General features: G+C 43.5%; 1 protein-coding gene across 1 annotated transcript in view; it reads right to left on the bottom strand.

Moving 5' to 3' along the window:
- LOC126481126 (mitogen-activated protein kinase kinase kinase 13) overlaps positions 1-26,127 on the bottom strand; it is a 397,315-nt gene that overhangs the window by 370,600 nt on the left and 588 nt on the right. The gene's annotated exons all lie outside the window — the stretch shown is intronic.

The following is a 26,127-nucleotide window of genomic DNA, read 5'->3' as shown; positions in this document are numbered from 1 at the left end:
AAGAATTTTTACCTATAGGTTAAGCAGCGGAAGTAAAGCCACTGAATGTCCGTCTGGAGCGACATCAGAAAATGTTAATATTTTTTATTTTGGTATTAAAATTTTAATATTAAAAAAGAAAAACATTCGCCACCGAAAAACGCACTTGATCTTGAGGCAGTGGCAACTGGAACGGCGAGTCGCCTGGAACTGATCACAGACTGGTTACTCAGGAATTTTTAACTGGTAGCACTATTTGTAGCTTTCCGTTAAATCACACGGGAATAGACTATCAAGCGACCCGAAACCAGCTCGATCATAAACGAGTTCCATTTGAGTAACTATGTGCGGACGGCTGTCAGAGGCAGGCAATTGTAACCTTATTCGTGCCAGTATCCCAATGTTGGTGAGTATTTATGGCTGACAGGTTTATCCCTTTAGCTCTCAAGGTTTATCTCGCGGGAGTTCAAGCCGCCAGCAAGCCGTTGACGTAACCACACTCCCGTCCCCATCTGTTGTAAAATGCTGGGTCGTGCAGCTTCGGCAGGGCAGCCTAGATGAGCTGCCATTTACAGAAGAAAAAACAACTACAGGCAGATGAGTTCCCGTTTTAAGACAGGAATACAAAACCTAGCGGCATGTTGATGTTACCCAGATAACGAGCCAAAACGTAAGGCACACAATGTAAGTACTCCTGTGCTTACTTTACAACTGCCGTAAAGTTATAGATAAACCTTTGTTAAGTATTTGATTCGTAGTTATATTCAGACTTTAGAGAAACTGAGGCCAGAAAATCGCGCGAATTTTGGGACGAAAGAGTGTCTAGTACCGTGACAATTACGGGACAAAAGGAGAGAATTATACAAAACTACATATCCGACCTATTTTTATAGCTGTCAGGTGGGATATCCATCAGTTCCGTGCCAGGTGACCGAGTCGTGTAGTGGCACGTGTCTGAGATATACTTACAACACTAAGATTTTTTTGAATGGCGCATTATTTCATAGCCAGTAGGACCTGCGTCCCCCATTCTTCAATGAATCTAACTCCCATATATTAACCAGCTTTAAACGTTAGATTTCGTTACAAATGAGTTAACATGTTTAAGATTTGACGTTAAGTGAGAAAAAAAAATTTGGAACGGGTTTGGAAAATTCGTTAGAGTAGCTAAGTGCTCTTTATCAAATACCAGATGAATATACACTGTGATGACAAAAGCCATGGGATACCGATACGCACGTACCAGATGGCGCTAGGATCGCGTACAAGATATAGAAGGTGCATTGGTGGGGCTGTCTTTTATACTCGAGTGATTCATGTGAAAAGCTTCCCGACGTCATTATGGCCACACGACGCGAATCAACAGACACTGAACACAGAACAGTAGTTGGAGCTAGACGCATGTGACATTCCATTTCGCGAATGGTTGGGTAATTCAATATTTGGAGATCCATAGAGTCAAGTGTGTGCCGACAACAGCAAATTTCAGGCGTTACGTCTTACCATGGTCAGCGCAGTGGCCGACGGACTTCGCTGAAAGAGAGATAATAGTGGCATTTGCGAAGAGTTGTCAGTGCTAACAGACAAGGAACACTGCGTGGAATAACCGTAGGAGTCAATGTGAGACGTACGCCGAACGTATCCGTTTGTAAAGTGTAGCGCAATTTGGCGGTAATGGGCTACGGCAGCAGACGATCGACGCGAGTGCTTTTGCTAACAGCACGTCGTCACCTGTAGAGTCTCTCCTGGACTCGTGACCATACCGGTTGGAAGTCAGACGTCTGAAAAATTGTAGCCAGAGCGGAGGAGTCCCGATTTCATTTGGTAAGAGCCAATTGTAGGGTTCGTGTGTGACGCAGACCCCACGAAGCATGGACTCAAGCTGCCAACAAGGCACTGTCCAAGCTGGTGGTGGTTACATAATGGGGTGGGCTGTCGTCTTGGTCTTTTGGTTCAGCTGAACCGATCATTGACGGTAAATGGTTATGTTCGGCTGCTCGCAAACCATTCCCAACCATTCACTGACTTCATATTCCCAAACAACGATGTCATGTCACTGGGCCACATTTGTTCGCGACTGGTTTCAAGAACGCTCGAAATGAACCCCATCGTACTTTTATGGGAGATAATCCAGAGGTCAGTTCGTTCACAAAATCCTGCACCAGCAAGTCTTTCGCAATTATGGACGGCTATAGAAGCAGCATGGATCAACATTTCTGCAGGGAACTCCCAGCGACCTGTTGAGTCTATGCCACGTCGACTTTGACACTACGCCGGGCAGAAGGAAGTGCCACATATTAGGCGGTGCCCTACGACTTTTGTCACCTCAGTGTACTTTATGTAATTGGTGCGCCATGAGTTACGCTGCTTTTTAATACTTGAGTTATTGTCTTAAAACTTTAAGGTAAGGTTATGCTTTCTAAATAGTACGTTATGACAGGAGACGAGGTACTGGCAGAAGTAAAGCTGTGAGGACGGGGCTTGAGTCGTGGTTGTGTAGCTCAGTTGGTAGAGCACTTGCCCGCGAAAGGCGAAGGTCCCGGAGTTCGAGTCTGCCAGGAAGTTTCAGTATTTTAAGTATTTATATTCCATGAATAGGCAACGGCCTTGCCGCAGTGTTCCCGTGAGATCCCGGGCGTGGTCGGCACTTGGATGGGTGACCATCAAGGCCGCCATGCGCTGTTGCCATTTTTCGGGGTGCACTCAGCCTCGTGATGCGAATTGAGGAGCTACTCGACCGAATAGTAGCGGCTCCGGTCACAGAAAACCATCAGAACAACCGGGAGAGCGGTGTGCTGACCCCACGCCCCTCCTATCCGCATCCTCAACTGAGGATGACACGGCGGTCGGATGGTCCCGATGGGCCACTTGCGGCCTGAAGACGGAGTGCTTTTTTTTTTATACTCGATCAATAGTTGTATGAAATACTGAGATTTTTGTTATCCCTTGAAGCCATTAGATAGGCAACTTGCACCGTTTAGTAACATATGTAGGAAAACGGTGCAGCAGAGTCTAGGATTCATTCTGGAATATGAAAGCATATCTGTCCAGGAGGTGGCTTAATATCAAAACTGAGACTTTACATTTCGAAACTGGCGTGGTTTTCTGTGGGGGGTGGATTAGTTGGGATAGCGGAGCCAGGGTTCCGGTGCAGCCGGCTGCAGCAGTCGCCTTGAGCGCTGCCCGTATCTGTGCTGTGCCGTGCCGGGCGTTCGTCTGGCAACTCGGCCAAGGCCCTGCGTCGCCACCGCGGGTCCGCCCAGCCTTCCCAGTCTGTACGCTACTCACGCACCTGCCCTGCCGGCCAAGCTAGCCGTTCCGCCAAAACCGCGGCGCACGGCAGCGGGCGCACCAACATTTGTTTATGTGCAGGGTCCACTGCCGATCCTTGCACCAAGTGTCGAACCTCTTTAGGTCATTTACATACACTACTGGCCATTAAAATCGCTAGACCACGAAGGTGACGTGCTACAGACACGAAATTTAACCGACAGGAAGAAGACGGTGTGATGATTAGCTATTCAGAGCATTCACACAAGGTTGGCGCCGGTGGCGACACCTACAACGTGCTGACGTGAGGAAAGTTTCCAACCGATTTCTCATACACAAACAACAGTTGACCGGTGAAACGTTGTTGTGATGCCTCGTGTAAGGAGGAGAAATGTGTACCATTACGTTTCCGATTTTCATAAAGGTCGGATTGTAGCCTATCGAGATTGCTGTTTATCGTATCGCGATAATGCTGCTCGCGTTGGTCGAGATCCAATGACTGTTAGCAGAATATGGAATCGGTGGGTTCAGGAAGGTAATACGGAACGCCCTGCTGGATCCCAACGGTCTCGTATGACTAGCAGTCGAGATGAGAGGCATCTTGTCCGCACGGCTGTAACGGATCGTGCAGCCACGTCTCGATCCCTGAGTCAACAGGTGTGGACGTTTGCAAGACAACAACCATCTGCACGAACAGTTAGACGACGTTTGCAGCAGCATGGGCTATCAGCTCGGAGACCCTTGACGCTGCATCACAGACAGGAGCGCCTGCGATGGTGTACTCGACGACGAACCTGGGTGCACGAATGGCAAAACGTCATTTTTTCGGATGATCCAGGTCCTGTTTACAGCATCATGATGGTCGCATCCGTGTTTGGCGACATCTAGGTGGCCGCACACTGGAAGCGTGTATTCGTCATCGCCATACTGGCGTATCACCTGGCGTGATGGTATGGGGTGCCATTGGTTACACGTCTCTGTCACCTCTTGTTCGCATTGACGGCACTTTGAACAGTGGACGTTACATTTCAGATGTGTTACGACCCGTTGCTCTACCCTTCATTCGATCCTTGCAAAACCCTACATTTCAGCAGGATAACGCATGTTGCAGGTCCTGTACGGGACTTTCTGGGTACAGAAAATGTTCGACTGCTGCCCTGGCCAGCACATTCTCTCGATCTCCCACCAATTGAAATCGTCTGGTTTATGGTAGCCGAGCAACTGGCTCATCACAATACGCCAGTCACTACTCTTGATGAACTGTGGTATCGTGTTGAAGCTGGATGGGCAGCTGCACCTCTATACGCCATCCAAGTTCTGTTTGACTCAATTCCCAGGCGTATCAAGGCCGTTATTACGGCCAGAGGTGGTTGTTCTGGGCACTGATTTCTCAGGATCTATGCACCCAAATTGGGTGAAAATGTAATCACATGTCAGTTCTAGCATGATATATTTGTCCATTGAATACCCGTTATCATCTGCATTTCTCCTTGCTGTAGCGATTTTAGCGGCCAGTAGTGTATATTGTGAAAAGTAATGGTCTTATGACACCCATCTGGAGCACACACGAAGTTACTTTTAAAGTCTGAAGATTTCTTTCCGTCGAGAGTGACATGCTGTGTTCTGTTTGTTACAAACTCTTCAATCCAATCACACAGCTACTCTCTGATATTCCGTGCTAGGGATGGCGGTTATGGCTGGACCAACCGGTTTGCGATTATATCGGTTGTCTTCCCGCCAGTTTAACGTGACTTTTAAAAGCGCTCAACATCAGCGGTTTCTGAAATAACTGAATTTCGGATTTTTATTCCTATTAGTTATTGTAATAAACGTTGAAATCTAACAATTTTTGGAAAGCTGGCTATTGATTCTGCTGTAACGTGCTGACACAAACTCTGGGGGTGATATATTATTATCGTGTGGTGGCGTGCGATCAGTTGTTGAGAGTAATGGGATACAGCCTGGCGTGGAGAGAATCCGCACGTTGGGACAGGTCTCAGCCTAACCGTCCCGGTCAGACTGATTAATTGAGAATTTTTGGTAATTTGCCTTTTTTGCTGCACGAAGTTGTTACTTGCTTGTGCACTGGGGGGGGGGGGGGATTTTGTCAGTTTTGTATAAGCATACATTGAGAGTAATATTTGTATCTTTGTTGTGAGCTAGTACATGATTAACGATTACAGACATTGTGGAATAATTAAAGTTTTCAAATTGTTCAAAGAAAAGAAAGGTCTCAGTAAAATTTGTCAATGTATGAATCTTCATTCTCAGAATACAGTAACTTAAAAGTTTTTATTGGTTTCTTTAATTTTCTACACCGCTTAAAGCTTGTTGACCAAACCCCTCCCGATCATTCAGTTTCTACATAAAAAGAGCATAGGAGTAGATGCATCAGCAGTTGTGAACATGCGTTGTGCTCTGCATGGATCGGGGTATTTCTTTTGAATTGTTGTTGGTCACGCACTTGCAGCGGCAAGACGAGGCAAGTTGTCTGTTGAGCACAGGAGCTTAGCAGCATAATCGTCAGGAGACGGTAGAGAATATTTTAAAATTCGCAGTCAGATACTAGAGAATTGATTTTTCATGATTTGTAGGAAGAGTGATTAATTTTTGTTTTTGTGCTCTATCAGAACTGTCGTGTCTGATAGTAGGATGTTCCAGAAAATGTTTAAATACTGACACGTCGGAATAAGAGCTTCCATAGTGCAAGATGTACGGCTACGTATCAGATTTTATAATAACGGTATTAAAGTTTCACTAGATTGCCTCGCAATTTTTACAGAAAAGTTTACATGACGATAATATTGTCAGAGATGGAGCTTTACACATTTCCTTACGTCTTTCATTATAATTACTACAAATTTTGGTAGTTAAAAACAAATTTCACCAGTTTTTTTTTAACAAGCAACTTTCACAATATTCTTTCGCATACTATGTGTAGAATCGTATTGGTATCCAGTCAGGTCTAGTGGCATGTTGAGCGACTTGCATTTCTGAATCATCATAACTTATTTAGATATTCTATTTCTCTTTAGGATTTTCTGTTAAGTCGGTAAACGGAATTTTACTTTCGAAAGGACTTCCTATCCAACGTTTCCAAGTATGTTTTAGCGGGTTTTGCGCCATGGGATCGAGCGCTTTCCTGCTGCAAAATCACATATTTATGTCTATCGCTGTATTATGGCTGTGATGCAATCACAAATCGATTAATATTTCCATGGCGTTGCGTTTTTAAATATCTAGGCCCATTGTATGACACTTACGTCTACTGCCGTCTGTTGCAAAACGGGGAGCTAATACGATGAAGCGAGCCTTGGAATCGTGCAGCGTCGATCATAACAGCCACACAAAAAACTGTCACGGACACGGTGAACACATTTATCTGTACATACCGCCATAAACCCCACAGCTACCATACACGTGATGGAAATCAACCTGTCTCTGATATATTCCGGTTGCGTATTGTTGGCAAACAGTCTCTATGTATTTACAGTATTTGGTCTCCTCTGCCTCTTGTTGCGCGCTTGCTTCCTACTGCGGCGTTTGGTATGTAAAACCATTAGTAAACCATCTTTTCTCTATTTATAAAAATCATTAAATTTGCAACTCAGAAACATGGAAAGAAAAACTAAGGATGATCTGGATCTAATGTCTAGTCGACGAGATAAAGCGTAGACTGGCTGGGCTTGCTTGGTGTGCAAAATGTGATTTAGAGAAACCGTGAAACACTTCCAGTCTGGATGGGGATTTCACGCAACTACTCTCAGATGAGAAGCAGTGTCTTAACAGATGGGTCGCTTCTCCCTGTGTCGTTCCAAAGGCCGAAGTTGAACGTAGTGCAACTATAAGCGATGGATAACACGTGACAAAGCAGTAGCTCTTCAGAGCATTCTTAGCAAGGGCCCTCAAACCGAACAACTAACATTTCCCACGAGATAAATGCGGCATATGCTACTTTAGCTGATGACTTATTCCGTGTTCAGTGATCACCATTATCCTCTGCTCTCGAATAAAAGATTTTAGTGTTTAAAATCGCGTTGACATTCAGATCATTTGCGAATAATCATGAGTCCAGTTGAACATGGATGAGAAACTAAACTAGAAATCGTCGCTCTGTAGAAGTGACCACCACTGCACTATCCTGAAATTACTGAGAAACGCAAAACAAAAATCAACTCTGAGTGGGCGACCCGGGAGTGGCCCCATGCTTTTCTCGAGTAGGAGTCCAGGCCCTCGAACACAGCGCCGTCTCATTGTATAGCCAGTAACAGTTATCGCAGTTAAGCAGAAGCACGTAACGAACGAAAGGGAAGATTAGCTACCCATTTCTCGTATTGACAGCTGGATCAGATACATTACTTTCAAATCTGCACGGTAACTCAATAAACGCATTATCCCATCACACGTGGATTACGGATCAGTTAATCGTCTTTAAAGCTGAAATTTCAGGATCTGAATACCACAGACAGCGAGTCTTTCGAAGACCAGCCTTAATCGAGGACGAAAATAGTCTGTAATTCCCTCATATTGTTGCTCTCTGACATTTGCCAATGCCGACAATAAATCGCACTGGGAAACACGCCTGATAACGGTTTTACGAGTACATCTCTGGCGCCGCAGAGCTTTCCGTGCATCGGACAGGCCGGCCTCGGGGCCACGCCGCAGCCCCCTCTGGAGTGTGCCCGTCGTCGCCAGCACTCGGCCCTCAGCGGCCAGCGGCGCCTGGACCCTGACGCCTGCTCGTCGTGACGTCACGGCTGCGTATCCATTAGCAGGGGGCCGCGCTAAACGTGCCTGACGACAGCGGCCTTCTCAGAAGTCCAGCTCTGTACACACACGGCACCCATAAATCAAACGACGTCGCAGTATCCGACGACGACAACATACCTGTTATGGTGAACGTCGTTTACGTTAAAAATACCAACGCAGTTTCCATAACGGGTACTCTTAGGGATAGAGGACGGTGCTAACTTACGCCCACTACAAAAAATTCGTTCATAGTTTTTAGCTTTTATTAATAACATCCCTATCAAATAGGTACCGGTGCGTAAATCAGGTCCACAACTTGTAAATATCTACTAGCGCAACCTTAGCAACACCAACACATATTCCGCGATGTGTACACAGAGGGGAGGAGTACTTTATCACCACCACAAAAAACTGGAAAAAATTACTGATTTCGTTAATTATGGTTGATTTTTATTCACGACCCTTTCTAAAGGTATATAATGTCTAAGAAGGGTCATGAACTTGAAAATAAAAATCATTTGTTGCAAAAAGTCATATTCACTACTAAAATTTTTTTGTTACGTTTTACTGAAAATTTTTAAATAATCTTGGAATATGGTATGAGAAATCGTTAAAAATAAATATTTTTTCGACGTTTTAAAATATTTTCAAATGGTGAACATAAAGTAACTTCTCCCCCCCCCCCCCCCCCCACCACCACTCTCACCCCTTTCGCCTTTGTATCGCGAAGGTTAACGAAACGACCTATTTGTGTTCAAATGTGTGTGAAATCTTATGGGAGTTAACTGCTAAGGTCATCAGTCCCTAAGCTTACACACTACGTAACCGCCGGCCGCGGTGGTCTAGCGGTTCTAGGCGCGCAGTCCGGAACCGCGCGACTGCTACGGTCGCAGGTTCGAATCCTGCCTCGGGCGTGGATGTGTGTGATGTCCTCAGGTTAGTTAGGTCTAAGTAGTTCTAAGTTCTAGGGGACTGATGACCGTAGATGTTGAGTCCCATAGTGCTCAGAGCCATTTGAACCATTTTGTGGAATCATTTATGTCGTTCCATTCGACTCTAAATAACATCAAAACACGATGTGAGCAACTGAACTGAATACATAAAAGTTAAACAGTGGCCAGAAGATGCAATATGTCAATAAGAGTGGATCGCATCAAACTTCTCGAAATGTTTAAACTGTTGCAACTATGTCACTATCACTTTACAAACTACCAGCTTGCTGACTTCTTACTAAAAGGCGACGCCTAGGCGACGCCTAGGCAACGCCGGAAGCGAGGCACACACTGCCGGACATTAGGGCGCATAGATCAGCTGTTCACTCAGCGATACACAGTTTGTCAGGAAAGAAACCCTTTAGACAGTTCACTTGACGAATTCTGTAGTGCACTTATAGTCAGGTATCTGTCGTGTTGTTTCTCTCGACGGCTGTGTGTTAGCCGACGAGGAACATTAACGGCGCGTGTGAACCATTGCAGAGAGGTGGTACCGCCGAGACTTCACTCATTCCTAGACTGCCTCTGGGTAAACGAAGTTAGATCAGAATTACTAGAGACGAAGCACAAGATCGGATTGTGCACGTCTGGAAGAAAGGAACCAGGCGTAGACTTCCTACAGCAATAGTCGCAGCACTCGACCTACGTGATTTCACGTAAAACGCGGAACACGCAAATCTGACGAGTTAGTAGGGGGGGGGTAGGGGGGGGGGGGGTTGGAACTTGTCCCAAATGCGAGAGTTGCGTTAATAGGGTTTAGAGGGTGTGTTTGTCGTACTATGTTCTGAACGGATGAACGATGCTGTTCTCAAAGAGACAGTGCAAACACGACGGAGACGGTGGAAGTCTGAGGCACTGATTTCAGTTATTTTCGAGTCTAACACTTACTCGAAGCAAGGCGTGCTTTCTCTACAGTCAGAAAAATTCCGATTATTTGTTGTAGTGTGTGCTCTCCTTTGTACAACACAACGAAACAGCAATATGAGGTATCAAACAAAATTTGTGACTGCGCTGAGGATTTTTGGGTAGGGAGGATGTATCGTGTTTTTTTGGATAGAGAGTCAGTGAGAGAACAAGAAGGAGTAACTTCAGGGGTGCTCCAGGAAAGTGTGTTCGCGCCTTTGTCGTTCATTTTGTGCATAAAAGACCTGGCAGTCAATAGCAGCTACAGAATTTCCACAGGTGATGCAGGTATCTATAAAGAAGTACTTACTGGAAAAAAACTGCGCAAATGTTCAGGCAAATCTCGATAAGATTTTACAAGTGGTTGAGACGTTGGCAGTTTGCTTAGATGTTCAGAAATGTAAGGTTGTGCACTGTACAAAACGAAAAAGACGTAGTATCGTACGACTATAATATCAATGAAGCATAACTGGGTTCAGCCAACTCACACGAATACCTATTTGTTGGTACCTTAAATGCTTTCACTGTGGAAGGTCCTGTGTTCGATTCCCGGTACCTCCTCAGATATTTTCGGAGATAGATACCCCTGGAACAAGCTCCACTCAGACTCGTGAAGCCAAATGAGGAGCTGGTTGGATAAAGAGGTAGTGGCATCATCCGGATTCATCCGCCAGCAAAAAGGGCTGCAGGGACTGGCGACATGCTGGTCACATGTCCCACGGTCGTGCCTCACACCCCTCGCTGCCTTGTAGGCAGCAGTCGGCCAATCTGAGCAAGACAATGGACTTTTTTTCTGGAATGATCACAGGCTTAATCTCAAGTAAATCAGATGCCACACTTCGATTCATCGGTAGATACTGCAAAAATACAGCAATTTTCCAGAGGTGCTTTGTCTGACCCATCCTAGAATGCTTGAGTACTGCTCATCAGTGTGGGATCCGTACCGGGTCGGGTTGACAGAGGAGATAGAAAAGATCCAAAGAAGAGCGGTGCGTTTCGTCACATGGTTATTTGGTAGGCGTGATAGCGTTACGGAGATGTTTAGCAAACTCAAATGGCAGACTCTGCAAGAGGGGCGCTCTGCATCGCGGTGTAGCTTGCTGTCCAGGTTTCGAGAGGGTGCGTTTCTGGATGAGGTATCGAATATATTGCTTCCCCCTACTTATATCTCCCGAGGAGATTAAGAATGTAAAATTAGAGAAATTCGAGCACGCATGGAGGCTTTCCGGCAGCCGTTCTTCCCGCGAACCATACGCGACTGGAACAGGAAAGGGAGGTAATGACAGTGGTACGTAATGTGCCCTCCGGAACACACCGTTAGGTGGCTTGCGGAGTATAAATGTAAATGTAGAATACTGCACAAGTGTGTAGGATCCATACCGAAAATGTAACTAACAGGTGTGGTTGAATCTATGCAAGGAAGGGCAGTACGAATGGTCACAGGTTTATTTGACTAACGTTAGTGTGTCACAGTAACGTTGACAAAAGTGAATTAGCTATTGCTGAAGACATACGCCAAGTACGCCGCGAAAGGCTACTTGTAAAGCTTCAAGAACAAGTATCGAGTGAGGAATCTAGGACAATACCGCAGGTTACTACATACTGCTCCCATAGTGACGGTGAAAACGAGACACACTAATTACAACATGCACAGAGAGAGTTTCTGCGATCCTTAGGCCGGCCGGAGTGGCCGAGGGGTTCTAGGCACTTCAGCCTGGAACCGCGCGACCGCTATAGTCGCAGGTTCGAATCCTGCCTCGGGCATGGATGTGTGTAATGTCCTTAGGTTAGTTAGGTTTAAGTAGTTCTAAGTTCTAGGGGACTGATGACCTTAGAGGTTAAATCCTATAGTTCTCACAGCCATTTGAACATTTTTTTTTTTTTTGCGCTCCTTAAGCGAAGACTCTAATATGTGATACCCCGGAATGTCTTGGTTGGTTGGCTGATTTGGGGGAGGGGACCAAGCAGCGAGGTAATCGGTCCCATTGGATTAGGGAAGGATGGGGAAGTAAGTCAGCAGTGCCATTTCAAAGAACCATCACGGAAAACCTAAACCAGGATAGCTGCAGGGGGGTTTGAATCGTCATCCTCCGAATGAGCGTCGAATGTGGTAACCACTGTGCCACCTTGCTATCTCTGGGATGTCTTCCGTGCACTCAGTGATTTGCGGCGTACAGATGTAGTATTAAGTAAGCTAAGTGTGCGACCGAGACGGAAATTGGAAAGCAGACTGGAAATAATGGTGTCGTGACATTGCACTGGAGATAACACGCACCAGCATTGTCCATTATGCACGTGAAACTCCCCAAGGAACAGATATCGCGCGTTATCTCGGTTTACGCTTTGGTGGGTCGGAAGACAAGACGGGGACTATGTCGCGTGCGGTTGGAGACAGGTGACTCACAATCAACCCACGTGTGGTGGAGAGGGGTGGGGGGACACTTGCCGCAGGCTTTTCGGACGGTTCAGTCTATGGTGGGTGGGGGTGGGGAGAGAGATCACAGTGGTCTGAGTGCTCTGGCCTCCAGTGCACTCTTCCTGTGTCATCTTCCGTCAGGCCAGAGGACATTCACCGAGCGAGGTGGCGCAGTGGTTAATACACTGCACTCGCATTCGGGAGGACGACGGTTCAAAACCTGCGTCCGGCCGTCCTGATTTAGGTTTTCCGTGATTTCCCTAAATCGCTTCAGGCAAATGCCGGGACGGTTCCTTTTAAAGGGGACGGCCGACTCCATTCCCCATTCTTCCTTAATCCGATGGGACCGATGGCCTCGCTGTTTGGTCCCTCTTCCCAAACCAACCAAACGACAGAGGACCTCTGTGGCCGGCGGTTTATACTCTCTGGCAGCTTTCGTTAGAGTCATTAAGCTCTCTGTCTTATGTAATCTGTCAACCCTGAGGTTGGTTTGACCACCGCGGTGCTTTCCTAGACACGATCCTGTTGGAGCTGCGGGGTTGCAGGCGACAGGACGTGCGCCCGGCACGCGCGCACCACCCCCCGTCAGTCGGCTGCTCGTTCTCGGCTATCAGTGGCTCTCACCCTCCATTGGGGAGAGCAGGCATTCAGCTCTCGGCACGCGACGCCACAGTGCAGGGCAGGCCAGCGATCCCCTACTGTTCCTCTCCCTCTTCCCCTCCCCCGTATCCAGCCAGACACACGGCTATTGATCGACGCTCGGCCCCTCCGGATGCAGCGCGTGCGCGAACGGCAGAGCCCTCACGCGGCGGCGCCAGCAACTACTCGCGCGCGCACACGCGGTTCGCGTAAACAAAGCCTCCTGCAGGCTCCTCCAGCCGACGTAGCCGTTCTCCTTGAACTGCTCGGGCAGGCAGGTACGGGACGCGTCACGGGCGCCTTTTGGCGCCAAGTCTGCGGCACAACACGAGAAACAAAGGGGAAAGCTGTGGCGCGGTAGATGCCGTGTCGGGGACAACATCTGCGTCGGAGTGAGCCGTCGCTCAGGCAACACGCGCCTCACAATTTCTGCAAACATTATAAATGACCAAACTAGCTACAGGAGTACCGTACAGAGAGAGTGCAGGACAGCTGTCTAAGAGAAGGCAATAATATGTCTAAATTATATCAAAATTTGTTTCACTCGTTTTGTTCCACTCCTGACTGGTCCGTAACTGCAGAAAACAACGTAATATTTGTCGGTCCACCTTAACGCAAGCCGCTAGTTGCTACACCCAGACCGCTACGGTCAGCGCCGGCTTTAGGGTGCGGCGACTCGGGCGGTCGCCCAGGGCGCCGGGGCCCAAGGGGCGCCACGTACTAAACGCATGTAAAAAACAAAAAAATTACAATTTACAATCACCCATTTCGCGAAACTAAAATATTATTCAGTCTCATTCAACATACGTCGCTAATCTCACGAATGCGCGATGAATTCGGGGTAGCAGAAGAGAAATCATGCTGAATGCAATCTTCGTATTGTCTGCAACCATCCATGTTTGACGCGGGCTAGCACGGGCTCTACCAAAGCGCCTCTCTTATTTGTTTCAAGAACTGCAACAAGGAAGAACCCATGCAGCCGCACCATCTCTCGTTTACAACAGAAACTACCGGTCGCTCCAAATAAAAGAAAATACAGACTGTGAAATATACATTACATTATGATTTAATTAATACGAATGTATTTATATCGAATATTTGTGACTTAATGACTCATGTACATTAATTAATAGATCATGCACTGCGTGCACTGCATTCATAGAGAATTCTCCCCTAACTTACTGAAATAATACAGCGCCACACAATGTTTGTTAGACTGCATATGTTGGCAGCGCTACGATTTGCACCCGCATGTCAGTAAGAGTCGGAGGCAGCGGTCATGTTTTCGCGGCTGAATAATTGTGAGTGAAACGAGTGTCGTGACTGTGTCAACATTTTAATTTTCTGGTAGATGCGAAAAACATTTTTATCTTTCAGTTCAGGTTTTTTTCTAGTTACGTCTACTGATAGGTGAATTTCTTTATTTGTTATAGATCGAATATTGTGGTCGCGAAATAGAGCAGTGTCCAAGCAATAATTTGTCAAATTATTAAATCATGCCAGAAGAGAAGGAAATGATTTAAAAAAAGCTTTCTGGTTCAGAAAATCGGAAAAGAAAAGCTGAAAAAGAAAAAATTCTTGAAGAAACTAAAAAGCACATGAATATTTATAAGTACCTTAAAGGAAATTCTAAGGCAAATACTTCAGATATTGAATCAAAAGTCCATGTATCAGCAGATATTTCTTCAGACTGTGAACAATTATACACAAAAAATATACAATCATCTATTGAAGGTGATCAAATTGACCAGCGCAGGACATCTTTGCATGAATCCTCTGATATTTCTCCAAGTCAAAATCAACACATGACATCTGTGGTCGATGAAAGTATCAACGTTTTTGCAATAAAAGAATACAATGTTTCTGATGTAGGTACGTGGCCAAAAGTACTTAATGCTAGAGATATAGATCGCATTATAATGTGCGGACCCTCACAAGTATGTCTAAATAACTTTCCAAAAGATGAAAATGGGCGTCATTTCTCTTCAACTCATTACACAAGAAAACTATCAAACGAAGAAACTATCAGACGACGGTGGCTAGTTTATTCTGTATCAAACGACAGTGTCTTTTGCTTTTGTTGTCGACTGTTTGATTTAAAGTCAACTACTAATTTGACTACCACTGTGGGTTTCAGAAATTGTAAACATTTAAGTGAAGCTCTGAAACGGCATGAAAATAGTCCTAACCACAAAAAAGCATTTACTCAATGGACTGAAGCTGAAATCAGGTTTAAAGCTGGATTAACTATTGACAAGGAAGAACAAAAGCTAATTTCTAAAGAAAGTTTACGATGGAGCAATGTGCTTCAAAGATTGATGCACATTACTTTGTATTTGGCTGAAAATAATATGGCATTCAGAGGGAAAATTCTTAGGTCTTGTACAGTTATTGGCAAAGTTTGATCCAATCATGGAAGAGCACGTCAGACTGGCATTGAATGGTGATTTGGCTGACCATTATTGCGGCAAAAATATACAAAATGAATTAATAGAACTCATGGCATCACACGTTATGTCTACAATCGTATCCCGCATAAAGGGTTCAAAGTATTATGCAATCATAGCTGACTGTACTCCAGATATAAGCCACAAAGAACAACTTTCGATAACTTTAAGATGCCCCGACATAACAGAGGATGGCGTAAGTGTAAAAGAACATTTCATCTCATTTCTGCAAATAGATGATACAACCGGTGAAGGCCTCACAGAAAGCATTTTAAAAACATTGAGTAATCTTGACCTTAACATTAATGACTGCAGAGGACAGGGCTACGATAACGGCGCGAACGTGAAGGGGAAAAATAAAGGCGTCCAGAACAGAATTAAGAAGTTAAATCCACTAGCTTTTTTTGTGCCATGTGGATGCCATAGTTATAATTTGGTATTGTGTGATGCGGCAAAATCATCAGTAAAATCCGTGACACTGTTTGGAATGTTACAAAAAAATGTTTAATCTATTTGCTGGATCGGTAAATAGATGGAAAATTTTGACCGACCATTTGAAGATATACACCCTGAAAAATGTGACACACGCTGGGAAGCTCGAATTGATAGCGTCAAAGCGGTTCGTTATCAATTATGCGAAATGCATGACCCTTTGGTTTCCTTGGCCGATGCTACTGAACAAAGCGATGCTGCGGTGTCACACGAAGCGACAACACTAGGAGGACAATTAAAAGACTTCAGCTTCATTGTTTCTCTCGTGACATGGTATGATGTTCTGTTTCAAATTAACGTTGTGAGTAAAGCAAGTCAGTCACCCACAATCAACTTTGTCGAGTTTATGGGAATCCTTTACAAATGTTGCTCTTATTTGGAAACATATAGACAAACAGGTTTATAACAAGCTATTGTAACAGCAACTGAACTGGCTTCGGATCTTGATACGCAGCCATTATTTAAACCACAAATGCGATTAAGACGTATTAAACGCAGGCCGGGTGAAGAGGCTGTTGATGATCAAATAACTGACCCAAAAAAGAAGTTTAAAGTAGAGTTTTTCTATGCACTGTTGGACACCGTGCACATATCCATGAAAGAAAGATTTGAACAGATGCAAGAATTTTCTGCGACGTGGAGTTTCTTGTTTGACATTAAAAAAAATCAAAATAAAGAAGAACTAATACAATGCTGTTCTAAATTACAAGAAAAGTTAACTGTCAACATGAAGTCAGATATTGATGGAAATTTGCTGTGCGACGAAATTTTAGGCCTGCAACACTATCTCGAAGACAGCCAGGCAACGCCTATTGAAGCCTTAAACTTCATAAAAAAGCATAATCTTCAAGAGTTATATCCCAACATCTGGATAACGTTACGTATTTTGCTAACAATACCAGTGACTGTCGCAAGCGGCGAACGCAGTTTTTCCAAACTGAAGTTGATAAAAACGCACTTGCGGTCCACAATGTCTCAAACAAGACTAACCAGTTTGGCCTCACTGTCCATTGAAAATGAAGTTGCAGAAAACCTGGACTTTGCTAATCTGATCAGAGACTTTGCCGACAGAAAAGCGAGAAAAGTAAAATTTTAGTCGTTTATAATTGTTTTTCATTAGGCGTAATATGTTTTGTGTTCTGATGACTGACAGAAAATATAGGTTTATGGCTTACAGTTATATTAAATTCAATAAAAATATGGTACCCAATTCAAAATTAGTGTTTTTTCGTTATACATATTACCTCCTATATATAAAAATCAATTGTTGTGTGTTAGTCTCACCAAAACAAAGAAATGGCTTGACCAATTTGAATAATTTTTGTTTTGTTTTGTTCGCTTTAGTACAGCGGTGCTTCAGATAAGAAAAGAAATATTTGGGATATACGAGCCTGTTTCAACCACATTTTACGCATCTTTTCTGTGTTTGGAACCCGCAAAAACAATTTTCTGGAGTTGTTGTAGATGTACGGTGCAGTACTACGCAATATTTTTAGACAATTTCCCAAAACGTGAATGCCCAAACAATATATCACTGCTATACTGACTGTTACGGCAGCGACAGCAGCATGCTGGACTGACGTCACAGGCTACACAAGACTCACATGGAGCGTCTTAGCTGGCTTTCAGATTATTTGGATTTCATTTCCATTTAAAAAAATAAAATACTCAAATTTACGATGGAAAAAACTATGTTATGATCATAAGATGACGCCATTAACCACTTAAGACGATTTCTACAAAACAGTCAAATACCGTGTTGCGAAGCACTGCCAGGTTCGCTATTTATACAATAAAGGGCGCCAACTGGACGACTCGCCCGGGGCACCTGGATGGCAAAGGCCGGCCCTGGCTACGGTCGCAGGTTCGAATCGTGCCTCGGGTATGGATGTGTGTGATGTCCTTAGGTTAGTTAGGATTAAGCAGTTCTAAGTTCTATGGGACTGATGACCTCAGATGTTAAGTCCCATAGTGCTCAGAGCCATTTGAACCATTTTTGAGCTACACCCAGACTAGATTCAGTGGGTTCTGATTCACACAGGAACACAAGCGCTTTTTCCCGTATAGATTGTGCCACACTTAACAGTAACAAATCTGTAATTGTGTGAGTCAATATTCGATCTGTTTGTAATTCTGTTTCTTCCTAACGAGTACAAAAAGATTTCCTTCATATTTTCACTTTTTTCTTCTTTCTCTGTATCCAAGGCAGAACACCTTCGGTACGCACTCTCCAAATTAAACTTAAAAGTTTGCATGTTATACAAAACCGAGATTAGGGCCAAACACATTCGCGGGCTGCACTGAAACTGATTCAGGCTGAGGCAAACGAACCGCTCTTCGTAGTTCAGCAACAATTCAGTACCTCTACAATGCAAGGCGAAGACTGTTTTTCTATTTCATTCGCGAGAAGAGCAAGCAAATTCTGATGGTCTGCACAACGGATGTGCCCCAAGTCTGTTATTTTATTGGAAATTTGGAGTAAGTCTTATGCGACCAAACTGCTGAGGTCATCGGTCCCTAGGCTTACACTAACGTCGTTAAGGACAACACACACCCCCATGCCCAAGAGAGAACTCGAACTTCTGGCGGGGGGAGCCGTGGCAAGGCGCTGTGATCGCTCGGCTACCCCGCGCGGCTGTTACTTTGTTCTTTGGGTACGTACGGAAAATACAAGATGAAGACAATGGAAGAGTTTCAGAGTCTATCTGAAATATACGCTCTTTAAATTTATCAAAGAGTTTTGCGAGTAGAAGAATCTTTTCTTTAAAATAATGTATGCATTAAAGTTCCCTTAGCACCTCCGTTACACTTTCTTAAGTATTAAGCAGATTGCTTATAACTTTAGCGGCTGAAATCATCGAACTTCATCCTTCGGGCCGATTTGGTAAGAACCTCACACACTAATGCACTATTCAGACTAGAGGGAGAGGGAGAGACCGTCATTCACACCAAACACCAAGCTCTTACGAGAAACGTAGTATTTCCGAAACCTGGATCGTTTTACCACACCGGTGGTGTAATCACGAATCTCAAGAATCAGAATGGAGAAAAGACGCAGGAGTCTAGTTTGATGTATGGAGTTGCACAGGATGTCTGTGTAATCAAGAAATAACCTAGTCGAAATTGTGGAGCGTCTCCTTAACTAGCTCCGAGCTGTATACTCGCTATATGTAAGCCTCTAAGCTTCAAAAAGCTAACAGAAAAGAGCTGAATTAAGGAGAATTCAAAGACCAGAATGTTTAAATGGGATGGATGCCAAAAGAAAGATAAGAAATACACGAGAAAGCGACGTTCAGGCTATTCCAATAAATTTTCGTTATCTACAACTTCGCTTGATCTGCAAATCAGTCTTATTTGTACTCATTTGCAAAACTTGCCCAGCATTAACATAGATTTCTACATCTACACTCTACGAATTTTTATTAATGCAGGACAAAGTATAGATAATATTCATTGTGTTATACATTCCAGTTTGTCTACGTTCCCATCCCGCATGCAATACGGGAAGATTCATCTCTTATACTCATATTTATGTACATCATCTCTTATTACGCTAATTTCATCTTCGGGAATTCACTTTTATACAGGGATATTCACCCGTAAAAACCAGTTCTTGGAATCTTGTAGGTACTTTTGCGAAAAATACCTGACGCCCGCCTTTATTTTCTGTCATTTGAGATATTTAAGCCACTCCGCCGTGGGCTCCCACCAAGCAAAAATAAACCTACGTTCTTTCGCACTGCCTTTGTTTACATACGCTCGAGATTCCCCGTGATTCCGGTCTCATTGGAACTGGAACAAGAGCCATGCCTCTCGTAACCAGGCAGGCTTAGCCGGCAGTAGGAGCCGTGTCTCCAGAACCCAACTAGCTTTCTCAGAGTGGTAGTTTGTGGGCTCATGTTTCAGTATACGACTAATAATTTCATAGTGAACAAGTTCTCTGATGTGACTGTAGTTACAGCAAGTAGAACGGAAAGGAAAATGGTGCTCAGAACGGTTATGCTTACGGATTCCAAAAATCGTTAGAAGTTGGTGTAGCCCGATGGACGTGCAACATTAAGAGTTACAAAGTTTCATTAAAACTGCCTCCATTGAAGGCGCAGATGTGCTCGAGAGTCAAACCTACCACAACCACGCAGAAATAACTGGTGGCAAAATTCGGGTACAGGAAATAGCGGTCTGACGAGGAGACCTACACGAGATATATAGAAGAATCCATCAAAACTTATATATTATCAGCTAAAAGAAGAACACACTGAAAAAATAGCTGCTAAAAATGTCGACTGCTTACACAAATCCATTTACAAAGCTAGACGAAAAATTCTACCGATATTACCTATTAATATTCAGAAGGTTCATACCATTCTGAACACGTCAAGTGTGAAAGGTACAGGTCGAGTTTATTTATTGTTACATAATGGCGCTGACAAAAAAACTGTAATGCACCAAGTTATTTGTCAGCTATTTACGATCCATAGGCTTGTTAGTGGACATTAGATTGTGCGTTTCTTTTTCTTTAACGATAAGGAAAGATCTTACCAGCATGTCTTTTTCGACAGTTGTTGATAAATGTGATAATCTAGGTCTGAAATTATCCAGAACAGTGTTTTCAGATTTTGGAGAAAGCGTTATGAAAGCTGGAAACGAGTTGTGGTCCGAGATAACAAGCCAAAGATGAAAATTTCATCTAACACCGAGCAGGTGGCGATAAAGACACAGAGGGACTTGGAGATGACCATTGGCACATAAATGAAATCGCAAGTTACTGTCCTACATATTAGGTTTGGCAATGTTGGCTCCTGGCATGGTTGGTGAGTGTTCTGTTGAGGACGTAATTTCAACGATGCCTTAATATTTATATAGACGCACTCTTTGCTCCGTCCATGTGGGCAGGACGAAGTTCCAAGAAACAGAAAACCACCAGTGCTTCCGAAAGTTTCCACAGCAAGTACAATACTCTATTCCATCCCTGCATCCTAGATACAGACAGGTTTTATTGAGGTACTGAAGCAAATTGAACAAGACAACAAAATTGCATCCGTTAAAAAAAAAAAAAAAAAAAAAAAAAAAAAAAAAAAAAAAAAACAAGAAAAAGGAAATGTGTTGACTGGTTTTAAAATTCATAAAACAGCAAGTGGCGAACTTCAGTGCTGGAAAAATTACAAGAATGCAATATGTGAAATTATTGAAGATGGGCATATGTAATAGGCTAATATGACGAATTTGTAAGTATATATCAAAATAGAAAATAATGTAAATACTTCTGGGTATGAGTTCGACTCCTCGTGGTGCACCTTGCGTAACGCTAAACGAACTGGTAAAAATACCACTAATTCTTAATTTAAGCTTTAAAGGCTCTTTTTTTTATCTTTATGGTCAGGATAATCACTGCCATTTTTCCTTGTTACGACAGACTGGAAGCATGTTTTATAATTTCAACCAGATTTGCTTTGAACGGGAGGACATCCCTAACCTAGGGCGGCGTGGATCCCGCGACCAACCCGCATTCTTAAGGGTCCGAGACATGGGTTCTACTTTTCTGACCGCGGAAGCCGTGGATCGTGAGCCCCATTGCAATCTGGACTGCTATACCACACTCCAGTATGAGTGATCTGCAAGCTGTCTCTTTCGTTTTCAAGCGAGCTCGTGTATGTACTCCATTCTCTCTACATGCTATTAGTTCAGGCAGTTTGTATGACTTGACAGTTTAAAATTGCCTCTAACGATTCTTTTAATCAAAGGTAATTGCATCTATTATTTTTTGCAACGTGCAAAAAGTTTCTCTACGTTAAGGGCTATTTGCTTGTCTCCACACCAAGGTGATATTTTGCCAAGATCTACATATTACCACAGTTTTATCTGGTAACACTTCGGCACAGAAAACATTATTATGTGTGAAAAAGTACGACGTTGTAACTAATTATTTGCAGCTTTATTGATATTTAAAGTGGCGACGTGGCGCGATAAACGATGCTGACACGAAGAAAATAATTAAAAAAAAATTGCCCCGGTAGAAGATGCTGTAAATTAGATGAATTCGTCGGCTAACTACTGAAGAGGTACTAAATGGAGAAAAAAAGAAATTTATGGCACAATGTTATTAAAACAGGGTGTCAGCTGATAGAACAAGTCCTCAGTCAAGGAGGAACTGGTAACTTGGTAATAGAGGGGGCTGGCAGCAGTGGGTGCGGGGGCAGATGGGAGGTAAAATTTTTGCAGGGAGGTCAAGGGTTCATTACAAGAAGTTGGTTCATAACGAGGCAGTGTACAGTAGTTACGCAGAGATGAAGAGGCTTGCATAGGACAGACTAGCGCTGGAGACGAGAAAGTAAAAATGAGATACGTAACATCTATGTCTGCGTGGAGACTCCAAAAGCCAACGACCGGCGCATGGCGTAGGTCATCGTGTACTATTACTATCACTCCAACTAATTTCCTTTTCTGTTCCACTCGCAAACAGAGAGGGAAAAAACGACTGTCTATGTGTCTCCGTATGAGCCCTAATCTCTCCAATCCTATCTTCGTGACCCTTCTGCGAAATGTGCATTGGCCGCAGTAGAATCGTTCCGCAGTCAGCCTCAAATGCCGGTCCTGCAAATTTTCTCAATACTCCTCCAGGAAAAGAATGTCGCCTTCCATCCAGCGATTCCCATCGGAGTTCCCTAGCATCCTCGAAATAATGCGTACTGTTCGAAACTGCCGGTAACAAATCTAGCAGACCGCCTCTGAATTCCTTCGGTGTCTTCCTTTAATCCGACACAGTACAGATCCCAAACACTAACAGTACTAAACAATGTGTCGCACTAGTGTCCTATACATAGTCTCCTTCTCCCAATAAAATCGAAGTCTACCATTTGTCTTCCCTTCTACAATCCTTACATTCACAATCCAGACTTCATGGAAAACGTAAAGGAGGCGTTTCTTCGAAAGGAATGAAGAAAGAATACAGATATAAGAAAAATTATGTACGATATTTCAGGCTTCTAGGTAAAGCACAACCAACTTAAAAGCAAAGGTGAAGTTTCCTTGCGTTTCCCAGCTGTAACAGAAACATTCCCACGTGAGAGACAGACGTTTCTTATGTTTCTCTCAGCAGCCAGCCTTCGCGAACCGGCGGCCCGACTGCATTCATTCTCTAACTACGAATATCATCTTAAATTCAGTTGACGATATAGTTAAACTTCAGTGTCGAGACACGGTTTTACTTTTCATTTGACAGCGCCAGAGCTGGTGCACATCTTTCTCTTAATTTCACTTCCAATTGCTATCTCATCTTTACAGAAGTTAGCGAAGATGCCTCGAGCACAGTTTATGGACTGCGAGGGTGGCCTATCCATCCTCGATACTTGCATGTTTTGTGAGGACTCCGCTGTGCTGCAACGCAACATAGAAAGCATTTGTCGAGGAAGACCAAATACGGTAAGCTGCGGTGCAGGAACGCGAAGGGGCAGTGTGACAGCATTCGCGCTCTCCTGAGTGGTTACTTGCCACTGTACTGTTTAATAAGCGGCCTTTTCGATCCGTGGATGCGGCGTGGGAAGACTAGCTGACTTCAAGATAGCAACGGCAGAAGAGGGTCGAACGGCTGCAGGATACATTCAGTCCTAGTGTTTTTTGAATTTTCAGCTTTATCATCATGGGAAAAGTCTACTTTAATATATAGGTCTATTCAAATTCTCCTTTCCAACTTTTCCTTCAACGAAGATCATTGACTACCTTCGAGCAAGGATAAAGTCGCGTGCACATCCAGATTATATTCCTGCAACATTCGACCGACATTGTAGTAGGCCCGTGTATCATTTACACTTAAGATAACTGTGGTTTTGCCCGGTATACTAACAGCCCAGTGCACTAAAATGGCTTGGATTGCTTTCTCGCTCTTATTTAAAACGAAGGCGAGCCGAAACATTACATGAAATTCACTCACAGTATCGGTAAATACAGTGTTTTCGTGCAGACGGCCCTCTTGCGATGCAGATTAACAGTTATCATAATGCTCTATGTTTCAGATATTTAATGTTGAGTAGCAAACAAACTGTTTTATTCTACTAACGTTTATTTATTACGAACCAGTTTTCAGATCACTAGTCTACCATCAACGTGTTTTAAGTACGCTAAGTAATGCAAATGTAAGCATGTATTCAAATTTGCGTGTACAAGGTGGCAAACAGTGTCTAAATTAAGAAAGAATACGACGTGAGAAGTCGGGTGTCGATACATCATATTTTAACTGTGCTATTCTATATTTTAACCTGAGGACCGATCCCTGTCTTTTATAGGACATTAAGGCGAGTGTAATATACGGCATAAGGTTGTATGTGTTGTCTGGCCTCCTTTCCAAATCACCGGCAGGGAGATTTTGGGATACTACAGAGCGACTGGCTCAGTCATCGTTTCAAAGTGCTCACACAGGCATAGTCATCTGAGCTGTTGTAAATGTTTTTGTTATGCACTTTTATAATATATTTTATCGACAGTTATTGCATTTATCTCTATTTGGTGTTGTTTTTTTGGGCCTAAATGGGTGCGCGTTTATTATAAATCATGATCGCTGTGACCATTCTATTTGGTTTTAAAACTTATTGTTGTTTAAACGCATTTCAACCAGACTCGTCTCTACTGTCTGCAAAGGGTCTTAACTGCCGAGTGATCAGCGCCCTACAACTTTGATAACAACCACCACCACCACCACCACCACCACCACCACCACCAGACACCAGCTTGATATGGAACGTGAGGTGTGATAGAACGCTGTTATTAACTGGAAGACAGCTCCTCAGTTCTAAAAGTTAACTTTTTTTTTTTGGGAACGTGAAAATACCAAGTTGACAGTTCTCGCCATGACTGAAATTACACATAATTAATCTCACACTCCACATACACAGTTGGTTTGACGAAAGCTTTTTATGTCTGGTGACCAACAACATCTAGCCGTCTTATAGAGAGCGAAGGGAAATTCTGTAAAACAGTGGCAGAATAATGTGACTGATGATAACATTTGTCCTCAGAGAGAATATTTTTTCACCTCTCGCTACGCCTACCACTTTCGGAAGATTAACTCAACTCTTAAGGCATATGAGTCATTGTTCCACTTTTCCACTCCACAATTAACAAAATCAAACAGTTCGTTTCATGATAAATTAACAGAACGGGGCTAGAGTGGAACTATCCCGTCCCGAAACCTTGGTTGAGCGACAGACTGACCTGTAGCGCTCCCGAGATCTAGGTTAGGTCGGAAAGTGATATGATGCCCAGAGTTGGTGATGCCAAGAAATGTGGATGCGAAATAAAGGTTGTAGGAACAGACTGATGTATACGTTCGCGCCATATTTAACACGTTTCGCTATAGAAACGCAAAAATTGCGAGTAGCAATGTTTTCCAAACATTGGATTCTCATTATAAGTAGTCTCACATACACTTTTCAACAATTTTTTGTAACCAACGTCTATATTCCACAAAACGTTATAGAATGTGACGCAAAGCGTACTTTTTAAGATACCCCATGTTAAGGCTTCGAGTGTAATTGACACATACGATTTATCTTTCTTTTGTTTTATCGAGATTGCACTGGTTATTAAATTACACGATATTGTATTTCGTTAACTGTGACATGATTTTAAACAGCAATTTTAACTGTTGATATCGTCAGAGAAAGGAAGGAATCATATTTACACATCGCGTCTTGAGCGAAGCATCACGAATTACATTAACCCAAGTGAACAGACACGTTGTACGCGTCATATCGAAAATGTTTCACACTAATTTCTTTCCGTATCGAGGTTGTGTGTACACGACGACTTATATATTTTTTCATCCAGTATAAAATGGTAGTTGAAAGCCGGATACTGGTGAAACATCGCTTAATTTTTAAAAAGAAAGCAATTGCTACGTTTCTTACATATTTTATGTAATTCGCGCGCTAAACGAGTGTAGAAAAATAGTTCCCGTTGCCATGTGGGTTTAGCTACGATTAAGACATGTTAAACCCGATGCTTTCTGGAAGCTGCTGTTTCGTTTCGGTAACATACAAGTGATGCAAACACGGTATTATTTATCACTAAAGTGTAGTTACAAGCAAAATTAAAGTAAGACGGAAACAGCAGGCACAAATTTGTCACTTTAGTGAGAAAACGCATCGTGCACGAAAGAAATAAACATGACGTGCAACAGCCGACATTTGTATGGTAAGAAACAAAAAATACAGGGGTAGGTTAAGCAGCGTTGATGTGTGCATCGAGG

The sequence above is a fragment of the Schistocerca serialis genome, chromosome 5 (assembly GCF_023864345.2).
Source record: "Schistocerca serialis cubense isolate TAMUIC-IGC-003099 chromosome 5, iqSchSeri2.2, whole genome shotgun sequence".
Taxonomy (NCBI): Eukaryota; Metazoa; Arthropoda; class Insecta; order Orthoptera; family Acrididae; genus Schistocerca; species Schistocerca serialis.
This window is presented reverse-complemented; position numbering and strand designations above follow the sequence as displayed.